The 16574-nt window shown below is 36.9% G+C and overlaps 2 long non-coding RNA genes and 2 other non-coding genes across 4 annotated transcripts; 1 reads left to right on the top strand and 3 right to left on the bottom strand.

The window, feature by feature from the left end:
* Positions 1-203: 203 nt before the first annotated feature.
* trnar-ucu (transfer RNA arginine (anticodon UCU)) lies at positions 204-292 on the bottom strand. The gene is given in 2 exon segments: positions 204-239; positions 256-292. It is a non-coding gene; the product is annotated as a tRNA-Arg (tRNA).
* A 139-nt stretch (positions 293-431) lies between these two features.
* Positions 432-505, bottom strand: trnat-ugu (transfer RNA threonine (anticodon UGU)). The gene has a single exon. It is a non-coding gene; the product is annotated as a tRNA-Thr (tRNA).
* Positions 506-1399: 894 nt separating this feature from the next.
* Positions 1400-2197, top strand: LOC143747591 (uncharacterized). Its single transcript, XR_013206768.1, has 3 exons — positions 1400-1532; positions 1694-1809; positions 1905-2197. It is a non-coding gene; the product is annotated as an uncharacterized LOC143747591 (long non-coding RNA).
* A 5386-nt stretch (positions 2198-7583) lies between these two features.
* Positions 7584-8425, bottom strand: LOC143747590 (uncharacterized). Its single transcript, XR_013206767.1, has 3 exons — positions 8364-8425; positions 7926-8009; positions 7584-7677 (listed from the first exon to the last, which is right to left on the bottom strand). It is a non-coding gene; the product is annotated as an uncharacterized LOC143747590 (long non-coding RNA).
* Between the last annotated feature and the right edge of the window lie 8149 nt (positions 8426-16574).

The raw sequence follows: 16574 nt of genomic DNA, 5'->3' as shown, positions 1-16574 counted from the left end.
CCTAGACCAGTGGATTTCAACCTATTCTTATTTAAATAGGTGACTTAAGTTAATTAGTAGAGTACTCTGTGATCTGAGTTGGGTGTGTCCAAAGAGGGAAATAAGCAGAACGTGAAGGGTATGCTTCTGAAGTAGTTTATGGATTCAAGTTTTAAGCATATGCTTGTCCAACACAAAGACATCTGAGCAAAAGAGGGTATGCACGACTCTGGTGGGACTCGAACCCACAACCTTTGAATATCTCCATTCACAATCTAGAAGTCCAATGCGCAATCCATTGTGCCACAGAGCCACAAAAGACAAACTTTAAGACGCTATTGCATGCACATCACTTCTTAGATTTCCACATTTTGTGCAGATGCACACTGTTCAGCAGGCAAAGATTTACATATGTAAAAGATTAAGTGAGCGGTGCCCACATCCTGTGGCATAGGCACTGCTGGGATTCGAACCCAGGATCTCCTGTTTACAAGACAGGCACTTTGACAAACTAAGCCACAGCGCCACTTGCTGAACCTTCTACAATGTGTTGGCATAAAAAGTCTAAAAGAGGTAGCAGGTCAGGAAAATAGCTGATTACATCATGAAAGAGGTTAGGGGATTATTTCCAAAACCCGGGGGGCATTCAGGGCTCTGTTGAAGAAAGAGGGAATATCTGAAACTCTCAATACTTGTGTCTGAAATGTTTTTGGAACCTCCAGTTACAATACATCTAAACTCTGTCTCAGCTGGTAGAAATGGAAAGCAATCTCTGCTATGCTTTCAGCTGATCTGAAAGACAAAATCCAGAAAGATTTTCATGAATTATATATTCATATTTGTAAAGTACGGTGGCCGAGAAGGGTCACAACACATACAAACCCCACAACAACTACATATTCAGAAAACACATACAAATTCAGAAAACACATGCAAACAACGCCACAACAACTACATATTCAGAAAACACATACAAATTCAGAAAACACATGCAAATTCAGAAAACAACTTTGTCGATTTCACATTCGCTGCAAATATTCGCAGCACGAGCAAATAGGGAAACAAACTGCAAACTGCAAAAACACAACGGAAATGTTTCCGGGGGGGGCATAATCAATGACGGACCCGCATCCATCCGGTTGTCTTAGCGCTATTTTTTGAATGTGTGCTGTGCTTTTGTTGTCTCAAGAGGTAAGTGTTTCTCTTTCATTATGACAGACTTGTCGATGTGCTCTGATACCGAAGTGGTTTTGTGTGTTTTTAACATATTAAGTTATTGTCCCCATAACGTATTAGTCTGCCAACGTTGTTAGCTGGAAACTAAGTTAGCTGGCTAGCTCGCGTCTGGCCATTAAATAGATGCATTACTGGCGTTTGTACAATGTTGTCCTGATATCTGAACTATTTATTTAATTTTTAGTTTGAAATGTTCTGTCCGTATTGTGCCGAGCAACTGGGGGACGCTCCCAAGTTTTGCCCGTCGTGTGGTCTGAACGTGGGGTTCCTTACGGTGTGTCCATCCACGTCATCAAGCCTAGGCCGTGGGCCTACAGGTAATATCCCCTTACTGTGCTCCCATTTTAACGTTACTGTGCTGCATTGAATTGTCCCATGGTTTTAGCTGTCAGAAAGGTGGCAATTTATCAACCAATCACAAAGCATAGCTATAATGAATCAGTGTGTGTGTGTGTGTGTGTGTGTGTGTGTGTGTTAGTGAATGAGACAAGTATCCAAGGAAGAGCAGGTCAATTCATGAGGTTCAGGGAAGTTAAAGAGGCTGAGAGGAGGACCTTTTCAAAGGCTAAAAAGAAACCAAACATTATGGTCAAGGTAAACTAATATGGAGGTTTAGGTCACAATGTGACTATTACACAGTACACACAGTCTTAAACATGTTTGTTTTTCTTCTTTTCTTATTTCTGTAGATTTCAATTGGCATAATGACCAGAACAAAATATGGGTTAAAACCTATAAGAGGGAAAACTTTGCCATTAAATGTTGAACCCCTGTGGTCATCAAAACAAATTTTGCCAGCTGCTATAAAAAAACAGCGAGATTTTAATCAAGACATGATGTACGATGGAGAATATGTCCTGGTATATCCTGATGGCTCTCAGGTACAAAATATACCAGGCACAGACAAACCCTTTGTCCTTGAACATTATAAAGAGGCCATTGGAAAGTCTTACCAGAGGATCGTACTGTACATCTGCCCCCTTCAGGATTCGAGTAAGTATTGAAGTACATGTATGTAAAATAATAATAATAATAATTGATAATGGTTGGTAATTAAGTGAGTTCTTAATTTAATTTGTGCTGGTTGTAAAATTGCCATATATTTTGCATATACCTAGCCTAATAATGATGCATCATTTTCTCTTTCCAAAGTCATGGAGATGACTCCTCTTCAGAATCCGATGATGAGGCATTTGCTAGCCTTCCACTGAAAATGTAAGTTTCTCCCGCTAATTTGAGACCTGTGCTTGTGGTTTTTGATTATCCACGTATTTCACAGCATTCATTTATTTTTTCTTTCAATTGCGAGAAGGAATAGATCGAGCATGTTGTGCTCTTTAAATCATATTAACAAATATCTATATTATGATTTAAATTAAATTATTCAAATTATTTGTTTGTTTTAGTTTACCAAAACAATGTCCACCAACAGTGTCCAGGCCATCTGATGGGCAAGTATGTATTATTCTGTAATGTTATTAAGTTTATGTTAATGATGTAATTATTGTTAATTTGTTTGGTGTTATCTCTACTTTCATAAACAGGCCAATGGAGCAGGACCAGGACCCAAAAACACCACATCATGTGACTTCTACAAGTAAGTCACAATGGATTCAAATTGTTCGTTCATTGCACTAATACTTTTGGCTCTGGGTTTAGCATGAAATATTGACTGCTGAATGTAATGCATTACAGTACCAAGTATAACACTTTTTACTGTAATTTCACAACCATCTTGTTTTAGTATTTCATTGTTCCTTTAATCCACAGCACATATACCAAGATCTATGCACCAGTTGTCATTGACAGCAGTTGCTCTGATGTTGAGGACGTAGACAATTTTCAGGAGGAAGACAGGTACTTTGATAGAAATAATGCTGTCAACCTTTGTTGTTGTTTTTTTTGTTTGTTTCCTCAGATATATTACATAGTTCAAGCTACATTTGGCATTTTACCTGGTTTCTGTTGCCATACAATTATTAAAGCAAATATTCAAATTGTATATATTTTTTTACTTACCCCTAAACCGAAACAAAATCTGGCAGAAATTATTGAAAGCTTGCAATGTGTGCTTCATGCTTATGCCCATCACATTTCATCACACACATATGGTGTTCTCACTGTAATGGGACCATAAAAGATTTATATTTTAATTATCCAAATAAAAGGCAGTGTTAATGTTTCTCTTTCTTGTGTTGCAGAGACGCAGATATTGGACTGACGGCTGCAGACGTTCTGTCAAATCTGTCATACAACATTAACACAAAAAGCTGTAGCAGGTTAAATATAAACCGTGCTAATGTCTGGGATGGTGCTCTGAGGGGATTCAAACGTTCCTCATTTGACCCCACCTGTAGCCTTTTGGTCAAATTCACTGATGACATCGGGCAAACAGAGGAGGCTGTGGACACAGGAGGGCCTACATGGGAATTTCTGACACTCTTGATGGACGCCATTAAAACCAGTCGATTTTTTGAAGGCAAAGAAGATGGCAAATACCTGTCATTTGATAGCAAAGGTAGTTCACTTTTTGTCACATTTTGACAGTATTATAAATCAATTTGAACTAACCGTGGAACATTGCCATTGTTAGCTGCAGAAGGTGATGAGTATTTCCATGTTGGAAGAATGGTTGCCGTCTCCATTGTACATGGTGGTCCAGGGCCTCGATGCTTTTCCCCAAGCTTCTACCAGTACCTGGTTGGTAAAGTTAAGACCATTGAGGCACCAATTGAGGATATACCTGATACTGAAGTCAGGAATGTTCTCCTTGAGGTAATTGTAATTATGTGTTTCTAAGAATATTCAAGAATTTTTTTTTTATATATTTTGATGAACAATCAACAATTTGGACACCCCAGTAGCTTGAAAAACCAGTGTGATATTGGAATAAAACCAGTGACTTCCATGCTTTGTCACTAATATGTAGTCTAAATTCCAACCAATACTCACTTAAAAAAGTTGGGTTAAAATCAACCCAACAGCTAATCCAATGGTGGGTTGATATAGCACCGACCTATTGTTGGGTTATTTTAACCCAATAACTTAGGTAACTAGTTTTACCCAATAAATTGGGTTTCAAAAAACGAATCTGTTGGGTTATTTGGCCAAAATGCTTTAATCAAACTATTATTAATATTAATTATAATTACTATTATTTCCATGAAAATAACTCACTCACTCACAACTTAAGTATATTAACAATGCTTTATTTACATCCAATTAGACATTGCATTCAAAAGTTATTGTTGCAAGTGTTTCAATAAATAAAAAATAAAAAAGTAATGCAATTATAAACTGCCTCATAAGGCAACGTGTTGAAGGGAACACCTCCAGGCACAGAATATTAATGTTAAAATTAATTAATTTAGAGTTATGTTTTAAGTTCTAAGAAACATGGATCACAAAAACACAAATAAACAGTTGTAAACATTACAAGTTGTAAACATTTTCATTAAGTTATTGTTTGCAATTGCTTTCATTTACTTCCTTAAAATAAGAAATTCTTTCAATAAATAAATAAATAAATAAATAGAAGTAATGCAATTATAAACTGCCTCATAAGGCGACAGTGTGTTGAGGGAACAGCTCCTGCCACAGAATGCTAAAATTAATTTAATTACAATTATGTTTTAAGTTCTAAGAAACATGGAATACAAATACACAAACAAAACAAACCAAAGCTTGTCCAGCTTATCCAATTATAAACTGCCTAAGTAGGCGACAATGAGTTGATGGAACTCCTCCTGGCACAGAATATGATGTTTTATTAACAAAGTTCGGGAGAAGCACGTTCAGATAATTAACACGGGTGGAGAGCACTCAGCAATCATGATTAAAACGTGTATATATAGACTCAGCACTCTCACCTCATTTCTCTGACAGTTTAGCAGCGTCCCTCCACCACCCCTTCTCCACTCTTCTAGTCCTAAACCACTTTACATACAGGGGGGAGTACTCTGGGTTCGGGCCGAATTCCGAGCTCGGAGCCCTCCCCCCGTACAGCACGCCAAATACGCATTATACTTTATTCCCTTTAATTGTATGTAAGTGTGAACTCGTGAAATATTGTGTGTTGTAGCAACTGCCAAACAGCTGCCGCAGGCGTTGGATACTCAATGTCTAAAACATAAAATAATTTAAAGCATGTATCCACAGCTTGTAAAAGGCTGTCTTGCTCTAGTGCCGCTCCTCCCACAATGACGAAGGCTTGTGAGCAGTTGAATTTGTCCCCAAGCTGCAGGACATGAGGGAATTGCCTCCGTTGCTCCTCCTCCTCCAAATACTTGATGATGTTTGTTCCAACCTTTAAATAGAAATTTTAAATGGTAAATATGCACAAATGGATCAAATATTACCCCAAATGTGTTGTCATAAATGATGTACCTACAGGCTGTAAATCAACAAATGCTTGTTTTGCCTCATGGTAAGAGGGCCGAGCCATCTTGCAGCCTGTTTTGTGTGGCAATGGAGGAAGGATAGCTGGCAGGGTTTTTAAAGCAACATCTCCAAGAGTGTCTTTACATAAAACAGAAAGAACAATGGATTAATCTTTAAACAAGTGCATTATATCATAGACAAAATATTATAACTTGACATGAAAGTACAGAGCTGTTGTGCAGGATTTTCTCACCAGAAGAAATGTTATTGGGTACACAAAATAACCCAACATTTTTTAGAGTGTACAGACAGTGTTTTTATTTTACTCTAGATTAAGAATGCTAGGACACTGGAAGAACTCGTGGAACTCGCAGATAAGCACTCCAGCATGCTTCAGACAGCAGGATGCTATAATGCCTGAGGACACTGGAGGATAAGGAAAAAGTTGTGGATGGTTACATCCAGTGGTACTTCACCTACCGCAACAATGTTTCCTTCCAGAGGTAGGTCACTCTGACTACTTTGTAAGAATTCAAACGAGAATTTGAATGAAACTCAAATGAGTGTCTAACAAATGTGAGTCCTACTGGCAATAGCATTAAGAACTTACCATGATCTGCCTCTTCCCCTCACCCACAACCCAACCCGGTAATAGGTTCAAGGATGGCCTGGCTACCCTCAACTTTTTCAACGCTCTGGAACAGCATCCCTCCATTTTCCTGCCCTACATGTGTTACAGTGCGGAAGACCTGACAGCCGAGAGTGTAGAGTCACTGTTCCGTCCAGAAATGAGCCCAACTGGTAGCTCAAATCGCCATGAGGAGGAGAGAGTGCTTAGCTACTGGCTGGACTACTTAATCGCTGTAAAAGGTATAATTTTCTGTATGTTGTTTGAAGTGAAGTTCACAAATGGATGATAAATCTCAATGTGTTTCTTTACTCCCAACCCCCACAGAGGAAGGGTCAGGGATGTCCTTGCAGGACATTCTGATGTTCGCCACAGGCCTGAAAGAAATCCCAGCAGCAAAATTAATACCACAGCCTCAACTCACATTCCAGAAAACACTCAAGGTTTCCTGAGGCTAATGTCTGCGCGAACACATTAAAACTCCCGATCTTACCCTCATATGAAATCTTTGAGGAAGCCATGAATTATGGAATCAAGAACGCTCCAGGATTTGGGCTCCATTGAGGTGTCAATCAGAAATTAATTATCAGTGGCAAATTTGCATTATTGTTGTTACTGTTTGCATTGCACTTTGCACTGTTACATTGTTTACAGAAATCCATTTTTTTTTTTATAAGAAAAGGTGCAAGTTTCTCTATTTGGAAACTTTTCATGGCAGATTTACATTGCTGTTACTGTTCGCACTTTACTATTTGTATGGTTACATGGTTTACAGAAGTCCAATGATTTTTTGTATAAGAAAAGGTGCAAGTTTCTCTATTTGGAAACTTTCCGTGACAGATTTACATTGCTGTTACTGTTCGCACTTTACTGTTTGTCAGTATTTTAACAGTTAAAAGAAATAAAATAATTTTTATAAGAAAATGTAAGTTTGTCTATTCTGAAACATTTTGCAAGAGCCATCAGAATGAAGTTTATTTGTTGTTGCATAAATTGGTCATGAAATGTTACCGATCTAGCATGAAAGTCACCATTAGCTTCAGCATACCGTATTTATCAACACTGTTAACACCAAAAGCATACATTGTGATGGTGGAAAAAGTAAGGGAAGTCATTGCAATCGATTAATATCTTTGCTTTTAATTTAACCTTTAATTTAAGGTGTCCATATCAGTACACCACACTGGAGGCAATGCTGTCTGAAAGAAAATAAACTGCCTACACGTCTGTTAGTTCTCTCTCTCAAAGACCAGCCATTTCTAACAAGTCTAATGTAGTTGTCAACAGCAGCTGGCCAGTTGAGGGGTGGAGCGAGCTGGCTCTGTCTCTCCAAGTTGGCAAAATATGCTTGGAGGTTAGCATCTCCACACAAACTGTTTGTGGGTGGCAGAAGGTCTTTGAACTCCTGTAACACTTGGGGATCCACTGGGAATCCACAATCCCTTCCACCAAACCTAAGGCCGCACAGAAAGCACAACAGTGAACTCATTTTGAATAGTGTTTAAATCTCAAAGGGAAACCAACCAAACATTTATTGAAAATGACAATACAGGTGTTACATACAAACCTGTGAGGCAGGTTGTAAATGGTATCAGGTTTCCCAGATGGACAGAGAGACTGCCGGACGGGTCTGATGGTATGGTTATTCCAAAGCTCTCGGTGTTCATCAAGCTCTTTCTGAAAGATGCCCAGGAACACATACCGTACAAGGCACTTGTGTTCATGGGTGCCATTGAAGTAGTGTCTCTCTCTCAGGTCACTGAATAAATCCATCCAGAACTGTGTCCTAATAATGGAGTACAGTGATTTTAGTTTTGTATAAATGTTTCTAATACAAATACTTAAATTATGTGACAGTCTTGGAAAACAACATTCTGCACTGCATTCACCAGTGCAGAATGGACTGTCAACACTTATTACAATTTGAAACAGTCAACCATGCACACTAATCCTTTTACTTATCATAACTATTGCACAATCGGCAGTACACAGCCTGATCCATGTATGACGCTCATATAAATAAGCCTACATTTTCAAAGTCAGCATTGTATGGTTCCAACCCAGCATAATATTACGAAAAGATTACAGAAATATGAAACAGTATTGAAAAATATGTGAGTAACAGTATTGTTAAACGTACCTCTGTTTCCTGAAAAAGGACCACCAACTTTCAATCCTTTGATTGGCAGTTGAAGTGCCATACACATGTGGCTGAGAGAACCTGCAAAGTCATCGGTGTGGTCCTCTCTTAAAGAACAGTGGATGGCAGCCATGTCTCCATTTTCTGTCCCACAGTCTGTCCTAAGACGAGCCGGAAGGCCACAGCTCGAAACACACTGCAGGTAATGGTGAGCTATGTAAGGAACTCAGGTTTTGGAAATATTAATAATCAATAATATATTGTTATTATTAATTATAAATATTTGGGTCAGTTAATTGGATTAACTTGATGTGGCTGAATTAATATTACAATCAATTAATCAGTTCTTCCAACGAACTATTTTGATTATTAATTTATTCTAATAAAGGGTATCTTTCCATGGCCACCGAAGAATAATTATTTCTTCGCCTGTACAGTACTTTGAGCCAGTAGCAAAAACCGTGATCGTAAAGTGACTTGTATTGCAAACAAAACAGAACCAAATACATATTATGTACAAGTTTTATTAACTAAATATAGATATTTATATGAATATAAATAAACTAAACAACATACACACATGAATACATAAATAGGTTAGTGATAGGATGAAATTGGAAACCGGAAGAGGGTCTATGAGAAGAACCATCAGAATTTCATTTTCACATTTCATTGAATTGAATACTTGCATTTGTAATGGGAACAATTCTTGAAGTTGTTGAAAATTGGAGTCGTTGATGGTTCCGGCAGTGTCAAGTGGAAGTTGGTTGAGCGTTCTCTTTCTCCAGGAACGCATGACTGGTTTGGTGAAGGCCTGGGACTCTGTTGAGGCCACGCCGAGCACCCAGGAGAAGTGAGGAAGTCGGAAGGATGGGTGATTGGAGTCGTTGTTGGTTGGAGTCTTTGTTGGTTGGAGTCTTTGTTCCAAAACTCCTGAGATTGTCCTTGGTTCTTTGTGAGAGAGTCTTCTCTCTTTTCCATGAGGCCGGATCTGGTTGGAATCGAGGCCTGCTGGGCCCGTGGGCCCCCGTGGAGGGGGAGGGGGCTCCCCAGTCTCACCAGAAAAGTGTTGCGGCTGGATGAAAAAACTAAGAGAGGGCGGTCACTGTTGCCTGCCTCTGATATACCCTGAGAAAAGAACCAACCCCTAAGGTTTGAACTGACCTATGAGTAAGGTGACATGTCCGAGAGGGGAAGCGGCTCTTAGTTGATTTATGGTCTTTGTCCCCAGCATGCTTAGACTGTTCATTCAAGCTCAAATAGACATAACAAATTCACATTGCATTCTAAGAGAAGGTGATGTACATCAAAGTGTGTGTCATTAAATGAGGATTAATTTGCTAGGAAGCATGATACAGGTGAGGTTATATTGACCGTTGGGTGGTTGTTCAACCACATACACCCCAATCAAACATACCATGTTGTTATACCTAATAGTACACGAGACAGTAAATCATCACAGTTTCTGTGAGGCATGTTCCTTCATAGATCAGAGTAACACCGCAAAGTTTATTTAATTAAAGATGGACTCTCTCTCTTAAGCATGTGGCGCATGTGGCCACATTCCTTTGAGGTCGTAAAGTCTGTTATCAGTCTTAAAGTGTTCTGTAACCGGACACCCGGCTGACAAAGTAACTTCATTTGTGAGGTTAGTTTTGGGGGAGAGTTTCATAGACCTTTATATTCATTAAATATAGTGAATATGAATAATTAGTGTGTGTCTGATTGGTCCAGACCCTACAGGTATTAGATTATTTTTTGGATTCACTGGCTTCTGTGAAGCGTTGAGCTAATATGACGCTGTTCCTGGAAATGGGAAGGCTGTTTGTAGCGAGCTGTAGTCGCGCTGATGGGGGGCGACAACCTGTCTCTGCAACTCCTTGTTAGTATATTGGAAAGTATTGTTGTGGTTTTCAATCTTTCTGAAAAATAACTTCGCAGAGATCTTTGATGCCAGAAATAATTAGACTTTATTTTCGAACGCCGTCCCGTTCCATAGAACGGCGCTCTAACGCTCTCTGGCCCTCTGGCCTTCCAGTGCGCGCCCGAGTACATTTTTGTTCAGAGTTATATACATACTTCTTCTTCCAAAGAAGGTAACACACCCTATAGATAGTTTTGGGTAAAGGTCTTTTACCATGTGACTTCTCAGAATAGAATTTTCTGCAGCAAACAACATTCCATTCAAGGTCTTTCACATACACAGAGGAAATCCAAAGTCACAGACAGAAGAAATAATTGTGTCCAAATATATAGCAAAATTACTTGTTTTCTAAATAATAAAATCTTCTACATTCCCTCCTCTGAGGCTTATTAAGCCTCACATTCACTATCTTTTTTCCAGAGTGTAGTTTCAAAATCCAGCTCCCTCAGTTATGCTACCTAGTGACCCAACTGAGTCACTCATTCTCCTTTCCAATTACTGGATTAAGCCACCACACTCCGGAGGAGCACTCGAGCCAAACATCTTCTTCCATACATTTTATTTCTTTTAGTTGTTCTTTCTTTTTTGTTTAATGGAAAAAGTAAAAGAATCGAGGTCTCCTAGTCAGACAAACTGAAACATTGTTATAAGTGTGTGTATACCTTTGTTCTTGCATTGCATGTTATTGTCACAGTTATGTAGAGTATATCAAACATAAAAGTCTCTTATACTATTGAAAGTTTTCTTGCGGTGTAGATATCCTCTAGGGTCTGGCTCATCAATCATCTTCTTCGTCCTCAATTCCTCATTTAATGGGATCAACATCCAGGGTTTGTAAATATCAATTTGGTTGCCCTCTCAAATTAGTTTTCATTATCTTTTTTCCGCATTTTCATTCGTTTAACCGTGGTTTTCCAACTAATGATCTTAATATACAAAGTACACAACAGAATAATAACCCAATTTTAATATTGCATCTCCAAAAACATCTCTAATTGAGAAAATCATAATTTTCCAGATTTTACATTAAGTTTTCTTTAACTTCTGCTCTTAAGGTTTTCTAACATGATCGTAATCGCTAAATTTTCCTCCCTGCGCAATATTATTTAGTAAAAGTGCAACACTGATTTTTAAGCATAAGTCAGTCTACTTTTTTCACATAATTGTTTTTCTCCTAATGCAGACAAAGCATTATAATAAATATCTGCTTATTATAGTAGTCTAATTGATTTATTATGCATTTTTGTTCTACTTGATCCATATGACAATTAATTCAAAATATGGCTGGGTAAACATAACGTTTATCACTTCTTATGAGAGAATATCATTTCTTAAATTCGAAGAATCCATCTTTTAGTCAGTCAATTTTAGTGAACAGAACACTTTACACCTATCTAATAAATTGCAATACATTTCACTTACTGTCTATTTTATTACCAAATTTAAACAATAAATTCCATTTTGACCTTTTTAATCTCGCGTGTTGCTTCTCATTCTCATTGTAGCTCCTCAGTTCAAGACTAAACTGAATACATTTTCTTCGTTTCTACTAATTTCTAAATAAACTATCATGAATAAACTAATTATGTCTCATGTAATCACTCTAACTAAGAAAGCTTCAGAGCAATGTTACATTTATCTCATAATAGTCATTCAATAAACTCATTAGACAATTAGAAAAATAACTCTAGCAAATAACGTTTTGCACTATCTTACATATTCCTTATATGTACATTTCTTTTTCTTTATATCTAACAATTCAAAAGTTTTTCTATCAACCTTTTAAACCATTAGCATTATAACTTAATCATTATTAAAACTTCCTTGTGTTCGTATGCAACTTATTTTTAATCTTAAATACTTCTGTTTAGTTGACATATAATCTGACCTTATTTCTGATAGTTTTCCAATCTAAGGATTACTTCTGTTAGAAATATAATTTCTGTTCCTGCCCTCCTCTGTTGATTTCATTGCTTTTACCCATCTATATCATGTCCACATGGTATACTGATATATGGACTATTTTTGTCGCTGTTCTTTTCTTAACTTTGCTTTTTGCCACAAATTTCACAAAACTTTGCAAAAATGCCTTTTAATTTAAAATGCCTATAATTTTATATTCATTTTAATTTTTAATTCCTTTCCTTACTCCCCCCTTTGCGCACTGGTTTAAAACCATTGCGCATCTGGACTGAGAATATTCAAAAGTATTCATTGGTTCAACAATCTGTCCTTCATGTGAAATGCCAAATATCTATTCTTGACCCCCCTCTGGTGCCATTTAGATTGTTCACAAGGGCCTGTTAGTTATTGGATTTCAATAACTTCCTCTAAGTCTATAAACTTTCTATCGAGCACTACTTGTAATATAATTTTAACTAATCAATTGCATATTGAATCAAATTGTATTCTTAACTTAAATCTAATATTTGTTAATACCCAATGTTAATACTTGCTTTAATTTAAACTGTAGCCTTAAATAATTTTAAGTATACCCTTGTATTGACAAGTTACATCTGAGTACCCTTTAAGATTTATTTTAAAGTTATTTTTAGTTCAAATTTTTTCCTTCATGAATTGTCTTAATTCCCATTATACTATATCAATTGTTAATATTATTTTAGTTTCTTTTCTTAATTAGTCATTATCATTGTTTTCTATGTTGCGTAATATATTTTTCTCCGCAATAATTTTTTGTTTTGATGGGTTTATTATTAAGTTGCTACTGAATCTATTCAAGGGCTGAACATCCAATCATAGGAAAGTTGGTTGATGTTGACTATTGTTTGAGCTTGTACTCATCTCTGTTGATTCTCTTTTCTTTGCACAGTTCCTCTCATTACTGTGTTTCTGGTCAAGTTTGTCTTTTCTTCCATTCATGATTTGATCATTCTGTTAACCTTGTCATCAATCATTACATCTTTCACCAGGGTGTCTCCAGTGAGTCGTTCGTTGCAATGGACTATTTTCTCTCATTGTTAGCATGTCCTTGATCCCTCACTTCAGTTGTGGGGGGTTGCTGAAGTCATTTGGTGTATTTTAAGTTGAGAGGCATGGACTCAAATGTCACACTGTTGATCACTTCTTCTGAAATTACAAAGCACAGTTACTGATTCTTTTTGTTAGACTTGTTCCAGAATCCTTCCTGGAATCGAGCTGCTGCTATCTGTAAATTAAAGCTTAATTATTTTTGTTAGTGAAAACAACATGTGATTTCAATCATCTGCTCATCTGTCCCGTTGTACTTCTCGATGTTACCTGTAGAAAGGTCATGTGGGCTGAGTGGTGTCCTTTCTGCTTTCATTAACAGCAGGACTTTAATCCATATATTCCTATTTGTTTTTCATAAATTTGACTTTTCATCATTATTTGCAACTTTTTGCATTTTTCTCACAATAAATTTCCAATGTACTCTTAAAATTAGTCAATTCAACTCAGTTATCTCTTTGTCTTGAGTTCCACTATCAACCCACTATTTATTAGGCATCTTGGACAATACTCAACCCACTTTGACAAAAGTTACAAGACAATATTTCATACTCTTGACATAGATCAGCTCCATCATGATATGCTGAAAAGAAAGGCAGACGTGTTATGCTGCAAAGGAAGTCAGATATGTTATGCGCTGCGCAAATGTGGCACTGTTTTTATATTTTTTATTTTTCTCTTTTCATTCTTTGTTTTTTCATGTTGTTACTTCAGTTCCTGACCAGGAAATTTAACCAAATCCATCCATGGTCATTATTTTATTGGGCAGAATTTGCCCTGTGGGCCCACATGTTAAATTTTAAATACAGCTGTATTGGCAAAATAATTGATTTGCCTTAGTGTCTCTTCAGACATCATCTCTCACTCATTCACACTCAGTGTCTCTCTCACACACACACTGGCCAGCATACATTCTTGCAGGTTGTGCTCTAAATGTGGCATCCTATAATTTTAGCCAAGGGTTGATCAGGTCAACACAACTATGTCAAACACTACTGAGAAGTGTCAATGATCATAAGGTTTAGTTTAACACCGTTGTTATAATCCTTTTTTCTTTCTTTTTACAAAATCTAATAGACTAATTATTTTAGAATAATAAGCCTGCCAATTGTAATTTTTCAAATACATTTTGTCATTTGTTTTTCTGATTTTTCCTATTCTTTTTTGTTTTTTTGCTCATGAGCTGCTTTAAGAAATAAATTGGAGATCTCTGCATAATCTTGGATCCATGGCCAACAACATTTCCATCTGATTATCCCAGTTTTGACAGCATTTTTTGCGATTTCATAATTTTGGACTTTTGGAGTAATTTTTTCTCCAATCTATATCTCTAAAAACTTAGCAAAACAAAATGGAGTGACCAGTATCATTGTTTTGCAAACAATAATAATAATTCTTTGACATTTTGCGTCTATCTTTTTCTTTGCTACAGAATAATTTTTCTCATGCTTTTAGCCCTATAGTTGTTTCATATAATCCTCACTATACCAAATCCAGCCTCAGTTTGAACTATTTGGTGAGTTGAGCACCCACTTCTCTCTTTCAGTGTATTCTCTTTCTTTTTTATATGGCTGGACTTGAACCTACTGGAAAAGCAAAGAGGGTTAGTTTAGCAGAGAATATAAAGAATTGCTTATGAGACCAGTGAATAATCAGAATGAATAAAGTTAATCTAATAATTAACTAAATTTGAAGCAGTCTCTAGAGTGATCATTGAAGTTGCCACACCTGTGTTGCCCGTAAGGGAAGGGTTTCGGTCAGTTCTTCTGTTTTTTGATTATCAGTCTGTTAAAGCTTCATGGCTGTCGCTCTGCATGTGTCATCAGCCTAGCTGTCACTCAAGGCTTGGTGTAAACAGGAATATTGGCTCTGTTTTTTTCTCTGCCCCTTCTCAGTTTGGGCTTTGATAGATTTTGCCACAGCTTTGCATCTCAGGATTTTCCTCTTGTCCTCAGGAAAAAGTCTCCAGTGAAATAGTGAAAGTTTCACCTTTTCCAGCATTAAACAGTCTTTCTCCATGCTAAGTTTTCCAGAGAGTGGTCATCTTCAGAAGGGGAGCTGAACGCCCCTCACCCACTCTTCTTCTTCTCTCTGCAGTCGTGTCTTTGACCTTTCACCTCTTCCATTCGACACTGAAGCCATCTGAAACTTGAACACTCAGAGAGCTGCATAGATCAAATTAGTCTTTATAAATATTTGTTCCTGAGCTATTAGCTCTTTATCTAAATTCCACTTTTTAACCATCTTTTTCCTAGTTCTTTTATACTATATAATAATCACTGGTTGACAACAGCAGTTCTCCCATTCTGTTTTTAGTAAAGCAGTTCTTCGTTGCAGCTAAGCAAGCTATTTCTTCATTGCAATATCAGCAATAATCTAACTTTGATTTTCTGAGTATAATACAATTAAATAATTTTCCCTATCATAAAATCAGCCTTCAATCTTTCTCCTATATTTGCATGCTGTGCTCAAAATAATCTAACATGGTGAATCAACTTTTCCTCACCCATTTCCAACAATTCCCATTTACTACAATTCTAAGATTGCTGTAAATTATTTATGACTGTTGAAACTTTGTCACCCAATCTTGTTCACTTTTAGCACACTGCACAAGTTATTTTTTCCTTAGTACAAACTTAATTATCTACAATAGAATCATTTTTCTCTCACTTTGTCTTCAGGGATAATGAGATACAAATTTTAGACGTCTTCAGATATAAGATATAATATATTAAGCACGTGCATTTTTATTTATTTATCCATTAATATATATATCAGTCCATTTATTAATATATATTTTATACTTTAACTTATTTATACTACAATAATCTTGAAACAATTGTTTTCTTTTACTATTTCCTTTACTTTTAATACTCATTTATACATTACTTGTCTCTCAAGCACATTCACACATTCCTTGTCACCTATTTTTAACCACAGTCACAGTCAAGCAGACACACAGGACAGGATCCTACATACACACACAGAGCTATATTCTACTCACAGTGTTTCTCACTGTTTTTACAAACAATACTTCACTGAATAACTTTAAACTATCACAGACCTCTGCGATTCACTTCCTCCGACACAACAGAGTCATATACTACATAGCTTTTCCGTACAGTCCCTTGTTAACCTATAACAAGGCGGTAACCAAAAGCTAAACTTATCTGTGCAATATTCGCCATCCTTCCAGGCCCTCTTGGCGAAATCCACATAAATCTTACCCAGTCCCTTGTTAACCTATAACAAGGCGGTAACAATAAACCAAACTTAATCTGTGCACATGCAATTAACTT

This window comes from Siphateles boraxobius, unplaced genomic scaffold (genome assembly GCF_051911475.1).
Source record: "Siphateles boraxobius isolate OS27281-9 unplaced genomic scaffold, OSU_SipBor_1 23, whole genome shotgun sequence".
Taxonomy (NCBI): Eukaryota; Metazoa; Chordata; class Actinopteri; order Cypriniformes; family Leuciscidae; genus Siphateles; species Siphateles boraxobius.
This window is presented reverse-complemented; position numbering and strand designations above follow the sequence as displayed.